Here is an 18,752-nt window from a genome sequence, read left to right on the forward strand (position 1 = left end):
GATGGATTGGCAGGAGCAAGGAAAATAAAGGAGACAATAAGGAATTAGACAATAGAATATCGGCGTATAAAATAGGATAGAAGGCCCTTTAATGTCTCCAGTGACTTATTCACTGTTGTGTCCAACTTCAGCATGTGCAATAACTATATCAATGCTGTGCAGACACAGTTGAATTATGAGCCTAGTAGTGAAGGATTATAGTTGAGCTTTTGGGTAAAAACACACAAAAAAACAGTGTTGCGATTGGAGACACACTCAGACATTGGATAGGTTATTGCATGCATCCCTTGTTTGAACACAGGAGTTTGAGATGTATTCCATGTACATAGATAGAGCATGTTCTCCGATGCACCATGGTTGGTAATTCAATCAAGTAACATTTCACAATCCTCATTTTTCACACAAAAACATAGGCTGCTGGGTATAAAAAGTGTGGTGGAAAAATGCACACAACAGTAAGGGAATAGGACAACAGGTGAGCATTTGTCCTTGGATAATAATCTCTAATCTGTGGCCTTGTTCAGGGTTCATTGGAATGCCTTAGTGTCAAAGAGTACATTAAGGTCACTAGACTGTAGTTGCGTTGGAGTACCAGAAAGTGATATTAACATGAGATAATAAACACTGCTGACAAACAGCCAGGTGAGACTGATGTAGGCACCAGTGCTGCCACTTTGAGGAACACAGTGGAACTGCACATCAATTAGCCAATCATCCAAAACTACTGTAGTTCTGCAAGCCACACCATTTTACAGTATGTTATGCCAGTCCTTTAGAAGTCTGTCCATATTCTATCTATCCCTTCCCATATCTTTATTAACTCATTTCTAGTTCATAAAGATATCTTTATGAACTATCCTAGCTGTCATCTGTACTTCCTACTGAAAGTGACCTTAGGCCATATTTTACATAACACATGTATTGATCCACCACCATGCACTCTGACTTCGTGTGCGAGCTCTGACTGTGAAGGGGTGAGACAGACGCTCAGCACTTTCCTATTCATATAGAGTATATGCCCTTTTTCTGTGGGAATCCTCTGGTTTACACAACTGAGTAACAGGTGCTGTGTCTGCCCCTATAGTCCTCTACCCTCTATCCCCTCCTGCCTTGCTCTCTCTCTCTCTCCCTTCGGTACTCTTCATCTTCCCCACTGCTTTTGCCATCACCCACTATCCTTCTCTTGCCCTCTGCCTTTCCCTCTCTCCTTACCAAGGTATCTCCTTGAGGTTCTTCTCCTCTTTTCAGACACCCTCTTCCCATTAGACACTGACATGACAGCATACATTGAACATGAGTGTTAATCCTGACATTCCCTGTTTGTGGCACCCTGCTCCATCTCTCCAGAGAGAGAGAGATATATAGAGAGAGAGCTTCCCATTGACTCAGACTAATTATATCCATATCTAAAGTCTCTGTCTCCATCTACTGGCCTCCGCATGTATTGAAACAAAATACTGTATCATGCATTTGCATCTTCCCTTTCTGTAAATTCCTTTGAGCACCGCTGCCTTCACCAAAGGTAGGCTGTACTGCTTTTTGACTTTGTTACATCAGATGGTGCAGAGACAATCGTTTCCCCCTCGCATTTCTCACGGTCACTTGTAATCTCATAGCAAGTAACACACTACCAGCCAGTAAAACGTTGGAAGTATTGATGATAATTTCTATAAATATAATTTGAAATGAAAGATTAGGATATACACTGATTTTACCCAGGTTTACCACGTCTGCAGCTTTACAGGTTTGCCATAATTAGGACCAAGACCAGATGGGTTGACCCCCCTTTACTTTTTGTATTTGTTTCAAAATGTGTGTGTGTAGGTGTGTGTACAGTGCCAGTCAAACGTTTGTGTACACCTACTCATTCAAGAGTTTTTATTTATTATTTACTATTTTCTACAATGTAGAATAATAGTGAAGACAATAAAACTATGAAATAACACATTTCCACATTCTTGGCCTTCTCTCAACCAGCTTCGTGAGGTAGTCACCTTTCCCTTCTTAATGCGTTTTAGCCAATCAGTTTCTTCAAGTGCAGTCGCAAAAACCATCAAACACTATGATAAAATTGGCTCTCATGTGGAGGGCCACAGGAATAGAAGACCCAGAGTTTCCTCTGCTGCAGAGGATAAGTTCATTAGAGTTAACTGCACCTCAGAAATTGCAGGCCAAATAAATGCTTCACATAGTTAAAGTAACAGACACATCTGTTACAGACACATCTGAACATCAACTTTTCAGTGGAGACTGCGTGAATCAGGCCTTCGTGGTCGAATTGCTGCAATGAAACTACTACTAAAGGACACCAATAATGATAAGAGACTTGCTTGGGCCAAGAAACACAAGCAATGGACATTAGACCATGTGGTAATCTGTCCTTTGGTCTGATGAATCCAAATTTGAGATTTTTGGTTCCAACCACCGTGTCTTTGTGAGATGCAGAGTAGGTAAACGGATAATCTCTGCATGTGTGGTTCCCACCGTGAAGCATGGAGGAGGAGGTGTGATGGCATGGGGGTGCTTTGCTGGTGACACTGTCAGTGATGTATTTAGAATTCAAGGCACACTTAACCAGCTGGCTACCACAGCATTCTGCAGGAATACGCCATCCCATTTGTTAAACACTTTTTTGGTTACTGCATGATTCCATACGTATTATTTCATAGTTTTGATGTCTTCACTATTATTCTACAATGTAGAAAATAGTAACAATGAAGAAAAACCCTTGAATGAGTAGGTGTGTTCAAACTTTTGACTGGTACTGTATATATATTTCTTAGTATTTTGAATATACGTTTTGGTTGTTTACTTTAGTGGGATATTACTTATTTGATCTTTAAATATATCGAATTTCCATGTCATTACAATAGTTATTCATTTTAGCCAGTCATTTCATTTTAATAGGCTCGAATGAATTTCGAATGAAGGTGTTGCAGTAGGCCTAGCCTATGCTGTGCAACCTATTTGGAAAATTGAGGATCAAATAAACATGATTCATATTTGTAACTCAACCCTAAAATGTGAACGAAACTTTTTGAAATATGAAATAATGCTATTACAAATGTCCCATGGACAATACAGGCTAATTGTCTTTTAACCTTCACCTGATATATATTAGTTTAATTGAACTGAACTATGATCGCCTGTCATTTTATCTCTCGTCCTGTAGAATTTGGGCTAAATAACAGTTTCGCTGGATTTTATTAGTGAAAAAGATTATGGTGGTGTGGTGATCAAACTGAAATCAGAGCAGTTGTCGATTCTCCCTTTCGGAATACTGGGATTGAGCCAATTAACACACACACGTACACACACACAAACACACGCACACGCTAGCGAGCATCACAATGCTGATCAGAGACAGCAACCTCCTCCCAACACCCCTCCCTCTTCTTCTTCTTTCACTCACACACATTCAAAGACACTCCGCTAGGGCAAACACAACGGCTCCACTTTGAGAAGGAAAGAGGACAATTCAGATATGATTATATACAGAATAACATAGATGTAAATGTGTCTATTTTCTAACTGAAACCCTTTTCGGTTATGGAGTGCGTTTTGGACATGGACTGCGTCGCTCAGATGGAGGCGCGAAGAAACGGCTGGCGGGGACATGGCAGGTGACATGCCTAGCTCTCATCAAATATTTCCTGGATTTTGTTTGAGCTCAGAATCGCTATTCAATCCCTGAGGAACTGGAACATGTGGCTTAAATTGGAAATATAGCCGAGGATTTGGGCTTTGGTTTCTACGTGGAGAGACTCTGTGCGCAGGTTCAGAATAGTTTCAGGCACAAAAAAATAAAAAATTATTTGAGACGAATTTAGAAAATTGTATTTTATTTGTAAACGAAATAATTGATGGAGAGGAGCTATGTGAACAGTCTCTCTTGCTCTTTCCATTTGCCATGGTAATCGAAAAACCTTTGGAAATATTAAGGGTTGAGGTGGATATTTTAGATGTAAACGATAACTCTCCCAGTTTTCCGTGGAGCGAGTTTAATCAAGATATATTCGAGGTGGCGGTACATGGGTTTGGGGTCAATTTGTATTGAATTCAAAATAAAATAGACAAACCGTCACTCCAAAACTAGCGGACCAATGGAGACTCATTGTCTAGGCCTCCCTCTAAACTCCGCCCTTAACGGAAAAAAATGCCAACAATTCGCAATCGAAAAGAATGGCAGTGAAAACAAAGAAACAGACATCGAAAGCAAATATACGAGTAGCGTAACCAAAAGGTTGTACATTTATTAAATGTTTTATTTAACCTTTATTTAACGAGGCAAGTCAGTTAAGAACAAATTCTAATTGTATACATGCAGGCAAGAGCGTAGGCAAAATGTATTCAATAGGATTGGTTGCTGGGAAAGTTTAACCGAAAAAAAAATTGCATTCGTTTTCAAATATATGTTTTTATCATTTGTCATAGAGTTTTGTTCTCGCTTTAAAATGATTTGCCTACACGTTTTGGGGTTGTTTGGTTTTTGATTTCAACATCCATTATTTCACCAGTCCTCGAAAATATAATGTTTACATTCTCAACTTTATTTTTCATGTTCACGATTTATTTTTAATTCAATACGTAGGTCGTGAAATTGACCCCATAACCGTGTCCCGTTTCCCCTGCTGGAGAGTTCGCAGACGCGGACGTTGGCAGCGCCTCTTTCCGCTCCTATCTGCTGAGTGTGAACGGACATTTCGTCCTGGACGCCTAGCGTTAGCAGTACGTTTGCGGAGTTGGTCCTGGAGAGCCCGTTGGACACAGAGGAGCAGAATACGCACCAAATTGTGCTGACTGCTGTGGATGGAGGCTCGCCAGAGAGGTCCAGGACAGCGCAGATCAATATAACAGTTATAGATGCAAATGACAACACGCCTGTGTTCGACCAGTCTTTCTACAGAGTGAAGCTTGTGGAAAACGTACCGAAGGACACTGTTGTGATTCAACTAAACGCATCGGATTTGGATGAGGCTCCAAACGTGGAAATCACATACGCTTTCAGCGGGCATGCACCCATTAAGGTGCGCGAGATTTTCAGCATGGATTCGCGCACTGGAAAGATCAGAGTGAAAGGGGTCGTAGATTACGAAAAAGACAGGATGCAAGAAATATATGTGCAAACCAGGGACATGGGCTCCCCGGCAGTGGCCATGCACTGTACGGTTCTGTTGATATCATAGATGTGAATGACAACCTCCCGGAGGTGATTTTGACATCAGTGTCCACACCTGTCCAAGAGGACGGACCACCCGGGACTGTGATAGCTGTCATTAGTGTCATGGACAAGGAAAATGGGAACGTTGACTGTGAAATTCCAGATCATGTCCCAGCTCCACTCCTCTTTTTTTTATTACACTTTGGTAACTTGTGATTTTTTTGGGACCGAGAGACCATTTCTGACTACATCACTCTCACAGCACGGGAAATGGGCGCGTCTCCCTTGTTCACAATGACAACTATTTTAGTGCAAGTGTCAGACATGAATGACAACGCACCCCGATTCAAGCAGCCATCATACACTGTATATTTGAGAGAGAATAACGCACCAGGATCCTCAATTTGTTCGGTTACTGCCCTGGATCCAGATTCGGAACAAAATGCCTATCTTTCTTACACTATTCTGGAAGGTGATATACAGGGAATGCCGGTGTCCACCTACGTCTTCATAAACTCAGACAATGGAAATATGTACGCCCAGCGTTCTTTTGACAACGATCAGCTAAGAAACGTTACAATTTTAGTCCAAGCACAAGATTCCGGTTTCCCTCCCCTGAGCAACAATGTTATTGTGAATGTCTTTATTTTTGACCAAAATACGCGGTGCTTAGTAGTGTCTCGTTCACGTTTCTGATGGCTATTATCGTTTTGGCCCGGATAAGGGCATACAGGGACCTTCCATTCGAGGATTTAATTTCTCTCTTAGTGGATGCTGCGTGTTCCGATCTGAGGAGTCTACCGCTGATGTGATCAAGAAGTCCAACCTGAATGTGCAGAAAACCACAGGCACCAAAGGATCCACGAACTGCGACGAGGCAAAAATGCAACGGCCCCCTTTCACAGGCACACTACTTCAAGATGTGTCTGACCCAGGAATCATCAAAGAGCGATTTCATTTTCCTAAAGCCATGCATCCCAATAACTGCAACTCCACAGAAGGATAACACCAAGGGCACAGACGACGTCGAGTTGGAACGCACAGGACCTCCGCAACCTGATAGTGAACAACGGAGCAATTACTCCGAACGATGTATACTGTTTCAAACTTAATCACATCAGACAGACACATTGTAATGCATCATTTTATTTGTATCCTGTTTCGGTGGTTGTCATGCTTTTTCAACAAATAAGAAGCATTGCAAATATAGGAGAAAACGAATGGAAAACAATGATGCATGAGTCAGAAACGCTGTATTAACTTATAAAGTTATCTTAGAGACTGAACAAATATTGTCAGTCATACTATTAGAATTATGCGTGAAGATTCTATATTGAAGTGGAGGGAGAAGAAAATAGCCGACTATCAGGAGCGAGTGAGCAAGCATCAGGAGCGAGTGAGCAAGCATCAGGAGCGAGTGAGACTCGAGTTTAATCATGGGCCTAGACCTAGATAGCCTCTCCACTAATCATTTGAATATAATATAATTGTATATTTTATAGACTTATATAAAGAGAGAGGTCATGTGAAGTAATCCGTATAATAAGCAAAACAACGTATTGTATAGTTTTGCTAATTACCTCAACAATCCAACAATATCAATTTGTTTGCTAAAGAATAAACTGACGTTTCAAGGCCTTTCGAGTTAGTAGTGCAAGACGTGTGGAACTCATACATTAAAGATAAAATAATGAATGCATCCGAATATAACTAAATTCAAGTAATTCAAGTACTACATCATAAAAACAAAATGCTGATTTGCATACATATATTTGCAATTACTGATGGGATGGTGGCTCACTTGCAACTTTAGATAAGCTGCCTCTTCCTAGGGATGCTCCATTGTGCCGCAGGGGGGCAATAGCTGCATACATGGGTATATTAATGAACTGTAGTGTATTGCATTAATAATGCAAGAATGAAACAACTGTACTGCCCGTTTTCCTATTCGTTGTAGTACTAGTGTGTATTTCTTTCTTCCAAAGAGCAATTTAAACTATCCATTGCATATTAAATAATGTAATGTTTCTCACAGAATAATATTTATTTTCTGGCAATTATTTGTAATTAATGTGGTCTATCATTTCTGCTGTATTGCTAACCTTACTGTGTAAAATTTTCCTCTCAAGCAAGCGAACATTGACTGGACATTTATGAAAAATCGCTGAAATTCACACTGTAGGGCATGTTGCTATTGCAGAAATCACAACACTAACCAACACTTTACTATGTGATTTGTTTTGTTAGCAGACTGCAACATGTCCACCCAGGAAGGAGAAGTTGGGAGTGTTGGAAGTGTAGGAGGTGTTCCAACCCGTACGTGGACTCTAAGGTACACCCAGCCCCTATCTGCACAGCGACCACCTGACTACCAGCCCAATGTCTACATCCTTGGCATGCTGTCTGGCTACTGTACACTGAAGCCTGTGCCCAGAGGAGAACTGAACTCATTTTCTACATTTGGAAAGAAGAAGAGGTCCGTCTCTAGCTATGACCCAAGCTTGAGCAGAGAGAGGACAATCTGATCAACAGTGACTTTTCTAAATGAATATAGTGGGACAGACTGTGCATACAATTCAAGGTAATTTTGTGGATGCTCACTAAATATTAATATCAACAACCCATAAATTATAACCCTCTGTGTCTGTTTGTATCCATGCTCCTTTGAACGTATAATTTACAACATTACACCATAGTATTTTGTGTCAATACAGCAGTGTCTGTGTCATAATGCTATCCCTTTTAATTCATATCATGTGCAATCCTAGTTTAGGATGAGGGTGATGATGATGATGATGATTGTACAGATATAATGGCAATTATAGCCACTTATGGTGAAAATGATCTGAGGATATACCATCTGCAGATTATGCATTGCATTCCGTGAGGCAATAATTTACAGGCATGCACAGTGCCTTCCAGATTTTTTTTAACGTTACAGCCTAATTCTAAAATGTATTTAAAACATTTTTTTCTCATCAATCTACACACAATACCCCACAATGACAAGGCGAAAAGAGGTTTGTAGAAATGTTCAATGTATTAAAAAAACAAAACTGAAATATCACATTTACATAAGTATTCAGACCCTTTACTCAGTACTTTGTTGAAGCACATTTGGAAGCAATTACCTCCTCAAGTCTTCTTGGGTATGATGCTACAAGATTGTATTTGGGGATTTTCTCCCATTCCTCTCTGCAAATCCTCTCATGCTCTGTCAGGTTGGATGGGGAGTGTTGCTGCACAACTATTTTCAGGTCACTCCAGAGATGTTTGATCGGGTTCAAGTCCGGGCTCTGGCTGGGCCACTCAAGGACATTCAGAGACTTGTCCCGAAGGCACTCCTGCATTGTCTTGGCTGTATGCTTAGGGTCGTTGTCCTGTTGGAAGGTGAATGTTCGCTCTGGAGCAGGTTTTCATCAAGGATCTCTGTACTTTTCTCCGATCATCTTTGCCTCGATCCTGACTAGTCTCCCAGTCCCTGCTGCTGAAAAACACCCCCAAGCATGATGCTGCCACCACCATGCTTCACCTTAGGGGTGGTGCCAGGTTTCCTTCAGACGTGACACTTGTCATTCAGGCCAAAGTGTTCAATCTTGGTTTCATCAGAGCAGAGAATATTGTTTCTCATGGTCTGAGAGTCCTTTAGGTGCCATTTGGCAAATTCCAAGTGGGCTGTCATGTGCATTTTATTGAGGAGTGGCTTCCGTCTGGCCACTCTACTATAAAGACCTGATTGGTGGAGTGCTGCAGAGATGGTTGTCTTTCTGGAAGGTTCTCCCATCTCCACAGAGGAATTCCAGAGTTCTCTCAGAGTGACCATCGGGTTCTTGATTACCTTCCTGATCAAGGCCCTTTTTTATTTTTTTTATTTTTTATTTCACCTTTATTTAACCAGGTAGGCAAGTTGAGAACAAGTTCTCATTTACAATTGCGACCTGGCCAAGATAAAGCAAAGCAGTTCGACAGATACAACGACACAGAGTTACACATGGAGTAAAACAAACATACAGTCAATAATACAGTATAAACAAGTCTATATACAATGTGACCAAATGAGGTGAGAAGGGAGGTAAATGCAAAAAAGGCCATGGTGGCAAAGTAAATACAATATAGCAAGTAAAACACTGGAATGGTAGTTTTGCAATGGAAATAAAAATAATGGGGTGCAAAGGAGCAAAATAAATAAATACATTAAATACAGTTGGGAAAGAGGTAGTTGTTTGGGCTAAATTATAGGTGGGCTATGTACAGGTGCAGTAATCTGTGAGCTGCTCTGACAGTTGGTGCTTAAAGCTAGTGAGGGAGATAAGTGTTTCCAGTTTCAGAGATTTTTGTAGTTCGTTCCAGTCATTGGCAGCAGAGAACTGGAAGGAGAGGCGGCCAAAGAAAGAATTGGTTTTGGGGGTGACTAGAGAGATATACCTGCTGGAGCATGTGCTACAGGTGGGAGATGCTATGGTGACCAGCGAGCTGAGATAAGGGGGGACTTTACCTAGCAGGGTCTTGTAGATGACATGGAGCCAGTGGGTTTGGCAACGAGTATGAAGCGAGGGCCAGCCAATGAGAGCGTACAGGTCGCAATGGTGGGTAGTATATGGGGCTTTGGTGACAAAACGGATTGCACTGTGATAGACTGCATCCAATTTGTTGAGTAGGGTATTGGAGGCTATTTTGTAAATGACATCGCCAAAGTCGAGGATTGGTAGGATGGTCAGTTTTACAAGGGTATGTTTGGCAGCATGAGTGAAGGATGCTTTGTTGCGAAATAGGAAGCCAATTCTAGATTTAACTTTGGATTGGAGATGTTTGATATGGGTCTGGAAGGAGAGTTTACAGTCTAAACAGACACTTAATTATTTGTAGTTGTCCACGTATTCTAAGTCAGAGCCGTCCAGAGTAGGGATGTTGGACAGGCGGGTAGGTGCAGGTAGCGATCGGTTGAAGAGCATGCATTTAGTTTTACTTGTATTTAAGAGCAATTGGAGGCCACGGAAGGAGAGTTGTATGGCATTGAAGCTTGCCTGGAGGGTTGTTAACACAGTGTCCAAAGAAGGGCCAGAAGTATACAGAATGGTGTCGTCTGCGTAGAGATGGATCAGAGACTCACTAGCAGCAAGAGCGACCTCATTGATGTATACAGAGAAGAGAGTCGGTCCAAGAATTGAACCCTGTGGCACCCCCATAGAGACTGCCAGAGGTCCGGACAGCAGATCCTCCGATTTGACACACTGAACTCTATCAGAGAAGTAGTTGGTGAACCAGGCGAAGCAATCATTTGAGAAACCAAGGCTGTCGAGTCTCCTAATGAGGATGTGGTGATTGACAGAGTCGAAAGCCTTGGCCAGATCAATGAATACGGCTGCACAGTAATGTTTCTTATCGATGGCGGTTAAGATATCGTTTAGGACCTTGAGCGTGGCTGAGGTGCACCCATGACCAGCTCTGAAACCAGATTGCATAGCAGAGAAGAGATTCGAAATGGTCGGTAATCTGTTTGTTGACTTGGATTTCGAAGACCTTAGAAAGGCATGGTAGGATAGATATAGGTCTGTAGCAGTTTGGGTCAAGAGTGTCCCCCCCTTTGAAGAGAGGGATGACCGCAGCTGCTTTCCAATCTTTGGGAATCTCAGAGGACACGAAAGAGAGGTTGAACAGGCTAGTAATAGGGGTGGCAACAATTTTGGCAGATAATTTTAGAAAGAAAGGGTCCAGATTGTCTAGCCCGGCTGATTTGTAGGGGTCCAGATTTTGCAGCTCTATCAGAACATCAGCTGAACGTATTTGGGAGAAGGAGAAATGGGGAAGGCTTGGGCAAGTTGCTGTTGGGGGTGCAGTGCTGTTGACCGGGGTAGGAGTAGCCAGGTGGAAAGCATGGCCAGCCGTAGAAAAATGCTTATTGAAATTCTCAATTATGGTGGATTTATCAGTGGTGACAGTGTTTCCTATCTTCAGTGCAGTGGGCAGCTGGGAGGAGGTGTTCTTATTCTCCATGGACTTTACAGTGTCCCAGAACTTTTTTGAGTTAGTGTTGCAGGAAGCAAATTTCTGCTTGAAAAAGCTAGCCTTGGCTAGCTACCTTTTCTAACTGCCTGTGTATAATGGTTTCTAGCTTCCCTGAACAGCTGCATATCACGGGGGCTGTTCGATGCTAATGCAGAACGCCATAGGATGTTTTTGTGTTGGTTAAGGGCAGTCAGGTCTGGAGAGAGCCAAGGGCTATATCTGTTCCTGGTTCTAAATTTCTTGAATGGGGCATGTTTATTTAAGATTCTCCCCTTCTCCCCAAGTTGCTCAGTTTGTCCAGGAGGTCAGCTCAATTAAGAGTCTTGGTGGTTCCAAACTTCTTCCATTTAAGAATTATGGAGGCCACTGTGTTCTTGGGGAATGTAAATGCTGCAGAAATATTTTGGTACCCTTCCCCAGATCTGTGCCTTGACATAATCCTGTCTCGGAGCTCTACGGACAATTCCTTTGACCTAATGGCTTGGTTTTTGCTCTGACGTGCACTGTCAACTGTGGGACCTTATATGGACAGGTGTGTGCCTTTCCAAATCCTGTCCAATCAATTGAAATTATCACAGGTGGACTCCAATCAAGTTGTAGAAACATCTCAAGGATGATCAATGGAAACAGGATGCACCTGAGCTCAATTTCGAGTCCATAGCAAAGGGTCTGAATACTTACTTAAATACTTTTATTTTTTATAAATTATTTTAAAAAACATTTATCAAAACCTATTGTGTGTAGATTACTGAGGAATTTTTTGCAATGTAATAAATTATAGAACAAGGCTGTAATGCATCAAAATGTGGAAAAAGTCAAGGGATCTGAATACTATTTTGAAGGCACTATATCTCACATTGTTTTACTTTATACCTTTATGTTTGACCTGTTTGGCTTCATAAACATTTCTATCATGTATACAATCAGAGATGTATGCTGATTTATTTTGATCAATGGGGTTAGGTCGGGTATACTGGACACACATAGCCTTATGATTCAGTCTGGGACGTAGACCTGCAGTGTGACGCTGCCCATGCGATATGGTGCTGAATTTACTAATAGACAATTGCTGTGACGTTAACATCTATGATTATTGCATCAAAAGTTAGTAATTCTATTATCGCTTGCCCTGGGATTCACAGAGACATCCCACTGGGCACACCACATAATTTCAATGTGGAAATTTGTGGGTAACACTTTATTTTAAGGGTCCGTAATAAACCATTTATAACACAATTATAAGGCATTTACAAACAGCTTGCTCACAATTTATTAATAATTTCTCCCACATTTGTAAATGCTAGTAAGCTAGTTATTCACACATGTATATAAAGTTACTTAAACATCCTGTGTTGTGTGCTTGTTTGTTTTTTTACCAGGTACAGAAGGAATATCTACCAATGGCATGTCTATGTTTTTGACTTTACTAATGATAAATGTAAATGTTTTTTTAAAATGTGGGAGTAATGATTAATAAATGGTGAACTCAATTTATTAATGCCTTATAAGTGGTTTTACGACAGACCCTTAAAATAAAGTGTTGCCAATTTGGATCATATTTGGTTGAAATGTTTCTCAATGCGATAAAAAGCACAATAAAGTACATTAAAAAAAACTCCCGTAGCCAGGCCAGTGCGGCGAGGTGGAATGGACCGCACTGGGCTGTGCTGGCGAAACGGGGGCATCATGCGTAGGGATGGTGCCATATACCCCGGCCCGTGGAGACGCACTGGAGACCAGATGCGCTGAGCCGGCTTCATGGCACCTTGCTCGATGCCCACTCTAGCCCGGCCGATACGAGGCGCTGCTATGTAACGCACCGGGCTATGCCTGCGCACCGGGGACACCGTGCGCCTCACGGCATAACACGGTCTCCTACCTGACTTAGCCACACTCCCCGTGTGCCCCCCCCCAATAATGTTTTGGTGCTGACTCTCGTCCCAGCTGCGCTGCCGTGCTAGCTCCTCATAATGCCGCCTCTCGGCTTTAGCTGCCTCCAGCACTGCCTTGGGGCGGCGATATTCTCCCGGCTGTACCCAGGGTCCCTTGCCATCCAAGATCTCCTCCCAAGTCCAGGAGTCTTGAACCCGCTGCTCCTGGGTACTACGCTGCTTGGTCCGGTTGTGGTGGGTGATTCTGTAACGCTCGTCTGTGATGGAAGAAGGTGAGGACCAATGCGCAGCGTGGTAAGTGTCCATATTGATTTAATAGAATAAATGAACACTCAACAGAAAACAATAAAGCGACAATGAACGAAACAGTCCTGTATGGTGAGTACACAGAACAGAAAATAATCACCCACAACTCAAGGGTGAAAACAGGCTACCTAAATATGGTTCTCAATCAGGGACAACGATTGACAGCTGCCTCTGATTGAGAACCATACCAGGCCAGTGAAGACCGGTAACCCACCCAAATGGCTGTAGCCTGGGGTTTTGACTTGCTTGTCACGGTGGTGCCTCAGGGTTTTGGGTGGCACAGTAAAAGCACAGGCAGCTGCTTCAATAGCATTCAGGGCACAACAAAGAGCCTCTTTGTCATAAACACCACAATCATATATTTTCTTGTAAAATCTCACCTGAAAAGAAAAAAATGAGAAGTATTTTAGGAACGGTGGAGAATTGACCCCCAATCTAGCCCTAACCCTGACTCCTATTCTGACCCTAACCTAACTCTAACCCCTATTCTGACCCTAAGCCTGGCCCCTACTCTAAATCTGACCCCTAACCCTGCTAACTGGGGGTTAGCTACCTATGCTAGCAGACATTGGCTTATGTTAACTAGCTGGATAGCATTTATTTCACCTCAAACTTTCTGCACATATTGAATCATGTGTTGTTATATATACACACATGCATATATATATATATATATATATATGTATATATATAGTACCAGTCAGTTTGGACACACCTACTCATTCAAGGATTTTCTTTATTTTTTTTCTATTTTCTACATTGTATAATAATTGTGAAGTCATCAAAAAAAAGTTCCCACATATGCTGTGCACTTGTTGGCTGCTTTTCCTTCACTCTGCGGCCCAACTCATCGCAAACCATCTCAATTGGGGTGAGGTCAGGTGATTATGGAGGACATGTCATCTGATGCAGCACTCCATCACTCTCCTTCTTGGTCAAATAGCCCTTACACAGCCTGGAGGTGTGTTGGGTCATTGTCTAGTTGAAAAACAAATGATAGTCGCTGTTCCTTTTAGAATATCCGTCATTGGCATACAGACAGAGGAAATAACTGTGGCTTGATATCGACATCAAGATTTATAATCACATTTCTGGTGCCTCATTTAAAACCGTAGCCTAAATCTTACAATAAATATCTGCATGCTCCATTTCTAAAAACAATAAGTGAGCTACATCTTTTAAAAAATGGATTTATAAACTTGGTGCACGCCATAGAGGCCACACCAAAGATGATCTATTATCCAGACAAGATAATTAGGTGGATAAATCTTGATTACTGTGATTGGGTAAGCAGCACAATTTTTGCTATGAATGTGCATGAGAGAGTGAATGATTAGTATTCATTACTAGTAAAACATGAAAACAACAAATTATAAAATGTCTCAAGATGCCTTAATGTCTCAAGACATTGGTATTTCCAAGATGTGTCTATAGATCTTCATTTTTATGTCTCAAGACATTTCTCAAAATGTCTCAAGACATGGTGACGGCTGGGTATGCAGTAATAGCAGACATACTTCAAAGTAAAAGATCAACTGTCTTGATGTTCACCTTTTAAATGAGTCTGTTGGCTAAACCGCATTGACTATGCGATCACATACAGAAAACTAGAAATATGTAGCCTATCTATTTACATAGGCTCAATTAAATGAGAGACGCATGCTAATTTGTTGTACGGTTACTACGGGAATATGAAACCATCACGGCCAGAAGAGTTGAGGAATTTATTCTGCAAGGGTTCTGAAAATAAATAAATAGGAAATATAATCCTACGTCCAATTATTTTAGATTGGGGGGCTTAATGAGGAACTCAATCCCAGACCTTCGATCTCAGATCTTTATTTTATTATATGGCCATGTTTTGATTTATTTTTCTGAATATTGTTTTGCCTTTGAACAAGTCATGGGAGCATTGCTTTGAAGAAAATGGGCCCCATTTACAATACATGGCCAAATGAGTAGATTCGGCTATTTCAGCCACACCCATTGCTGAAAAGTGTATAAAATCGATCACACAACCATGCAACCTCCATAGACTAACATTGGCAGTAGAATGGCCCATACTGAAGAGCTCAGTAACTTTAAATGTGGCTGTCATTAGATCCACCTTTCCAACAAGTCAGTTGGTCAAATTTCTGCCCTGCTAGAGCTATCCCAGTCAACTGTAAGTGCTGTTATTGTGAAGTGGAAACTTCTAGGAGTAACAACGGCTCAGCTGCGAAGTGGTAGGCCACACTTGCTCACAGAATTAGACCGCTGAACCGCGTAGCGTGTAAAAATCGTCTGTCCTCAGTTGCAACACTCACTACCGAGTTCCAAACTGCCTCTGGAAGCAACATCAGCACAAGACCTGCTCAATGGGTGCTTTATGAAATGGATTTCCATGGCCGAGCAGCCGCACACAAGCTTAAGATCACCATGTGCAATGTCAAGCTTCGGCTAGAGTGCTGTAAAACTGGGGAGAGAGGTGCGAGAAAGAGTGTCAAAGACAGAAAGAGAAAGAGGTAAGAACAGAGGAGCAGGGAAGACAGCATATGATTAATTAATTACAGTGCTACAATTCAGTGTTACAATTCTCTCAGGTCATCACAATTACATAACAGTGTCTCTAGTGGTGTCTCCTAACCAGCCTTGGGCTCCCAGTTGGCCTGAAGGTTATTTTAAGAGCGGGTGAGGTAGCGATGACGAGACTGGGGGTTGGCATCCTCTCTCACATCAAAACATATCTGCAGACGAGAGATAGAATATAAAAACCATCAATCATCACAAAACTGACCTTGGATAATTAATTCTGGGAATACTACATCTCTATCTGTATTTGAATGTAAAGTATCGCTTTAATAATACTTCCTGTTGACCTGACCAAGTGACCTCTCACCTCTGATCATGCTGTGCCCTCTATGTGTCATGCAGTTCAGATGCAGGAGGGGTTCACCGACACAGCTGATATAACCTAGAGGATTTAGGGAGAAGGAGGAGAGGGATGAAGTGAAGGAGAGAGACTGTTATTGAGAAAACAAGGTAGTTACAGAGACTGTTCAACAGGAATGTGTGTGTGTGGGACCTCACCTGGTGTCCACAATCAGTGGCTGCAGGGTACATTATACTGAAAAACATGCACAGACATGCGAGGCAAACAATATGGCATAGTTATATAAATAGAAATAATGAAGTGTCTAATTATTCTCCATGGTTGGTCCTCTGAACTATTATTTGAAGGTGGAAGGAGCCAGTTATACAACTGAGCCTGCTTATTGCACAACACAATTCATCAGATTGATACATGAATGCATAGGTGTGGGTTATAGGGTGTCTAATTGTTCTAAATCTTTTCAATATGGGTGACTCTTAAAATAGCCTGTTTTGTTTTTGCACAGACATCACCCTGTGACAAGAGATAAAAATAATCTGCCCACTCCATCAAACAATGGGTACAACACAGGGCATTCACGGGACCTCATGGAACCACGGACCGCACCTGCAGAAACTGGACAAGCAGAGTGACTTAATAAAAGCTTGAAACTTTGACAACTAGGCCAGATTAACGATCTGGAGAGCAAACGCCTTTGACACTCTCACTGAACAGAAAGTGACCCTGGTTATAGGTTAAAGTGATTGCACTAAAGAATATTTCATTGTGTGGACAATAATATATTTTTAAGAAAGTCAAAACATACCAATACTAGTTTCCGAGTGACTACTAGCTGACGAGCATAATAACTACTAGGAGTTGTTATTAGGTATTGATATATACATAGGTAAAGATAACTTGAGGGTAAGGAAATATAGGAGGAATCCATAACGCTTAAGAATATTTAAATAGGAGTATATCTATCCAAGGCCTCATACTAGACCGGAAAATAAGGGAGTGACAACGTGAACGAAGGAACAAACCCAACTCACGCAAAGGGCCATTACGAATAAATAGAAGGGTTGGTAGGGCCGCACGGCAAGGCCCTTGTTACACCGAAGTAACTAAAGTCCCAAAGTACTCTGCCCAGCCAGAGGACGGGGTAGAGGCTTTTGCTGCAGGCATTGGGCAAAAGTCAGCACCGTGACACTTGGCGCCCAACGTGGGGCACCGATAGTAATAATACTCTGAAAACTAAATAAGTTAAGGACCTATATACCCAGAGAAAGAAAACCATGGCAACTACCATAGATACTATGGCAGCTCATGAGGAGCAAAGTAGGGTAGAAAATAATGGTACAGAACAGGAAATGATACGCAGGCAAAAGGCAGGTCTACCCAGCACTAGGCTCGCAATGTGCGTACCAGGAATACCCTGGGGCCGCTGACCAAGACGGAACAGACGGCCCCTCCAATAACAGGATTAGGCAAATAGCCCTGAATCTTAAGAATTTCCCGTGAAGACTGATCAACTTCACTAGAAATTGTTGGAACAGGTGGAAATTAATTATAAAATGATTAAGGATCACCAGTCTCTATTCAAAGGGTATAACTACTTTGAAATTGTATTATTTCCTTGGGAAAGTAAAGCTAACATAGTGCGTAAGTGTCACTATGGGCGTTGTATGAGGAAAAATCCCTGAGAAATATGAAAGTACTATAGAGTTTATAACTAAATAGGACATCTAAATTAAATCTCGAGGTAAAGAGCAATGGCGGGTTAGAGTCTACTCTTTGAGGAAAAATCCCTGAGAAATAAGAAAGTACTATAGAGTTTATAACTAAATAGGACATCTAAATTAAATCTCGAGGTAAAGAGCAATGGCGGGTTAGAGTCTACTCTTTGAGGAAAAACCCCTGAGAAATAAGAAAGTACTATAGAGTTTATAACTAAATAGGAAATCTAAATAAAATCGAGGTAAAGAGCAATGGCGGGTTAGAGTCTACTCTTTGAGAAAAAAATCCCTGAGGAAACTAGAAAATACTATAGAGTTTATAACTAAATAGGAAATTTATACAAACCTCAAGGTGAAAATATGTTAACAGGAGTGAATTATTTTCAGCGCCGTCAAGGCAGGCAGACCTCGTAGTAATACGAAATTGGGTTCTAATAGAAGTCATCCCAGAAAAAGAAGGGGGACCAGAGGATGTAAGTGTGTATTGTGGCAAAGTGGCCTTCTATGCACAGCCCTGGTACCCCATGGCAATGGCCCTGCTACAAGATGGGACTCCAACGAATCTAGGAGACACTAGTGTAATGTTGAGAGCCATGCAGGAAGACTTATGTTAAATATTTAGGATATGTTTTAAGCCAACAGGGCAGAAAAAAGATGAAGGTAGAAAAAGAGTGATTTTATAAGCATTAAATTTAATTATGAAAATAAATATGTTGCAGATCTTAGGGATAATAAAGTACTGTAGATAATGGATCCCATACTATGCAACATATATACAATTATTGATGCGACTGAGTTAA

The 18,752-nt window shown here is 41.5% G+C and overlaps 1 pseudogene; it reads left to right on the forward strand.

Annotated features, from left to right (window-relative positions):
• The first annotated feature begins 3,616 nt into the window (after window positions 1–3,616).
• On the forward strand, window positions 3,617–16,995 carry LOC115104800 (protocadherin gamma-C4-like; annotated as a pseudogene).
• Window positions 16,996–18,752: the final 1,757 nt, after the last annotated feature.

Source organism: Oncorhynchus nerka, linkage group LG22 (assembly GCF_034236695.1).
Source record: "Oncorhynchus nerka isolate Pitt River linkage group LG22, Oner_Uvic_2.0, whole genome shotgun sequence".
Lineage (NCBI taxonomy): Eukaryota > Metazoa > Chordata > Actinopteri > Salmoniformes > Salmonidae > Oncorhynchus > Oncorhynchus nerka.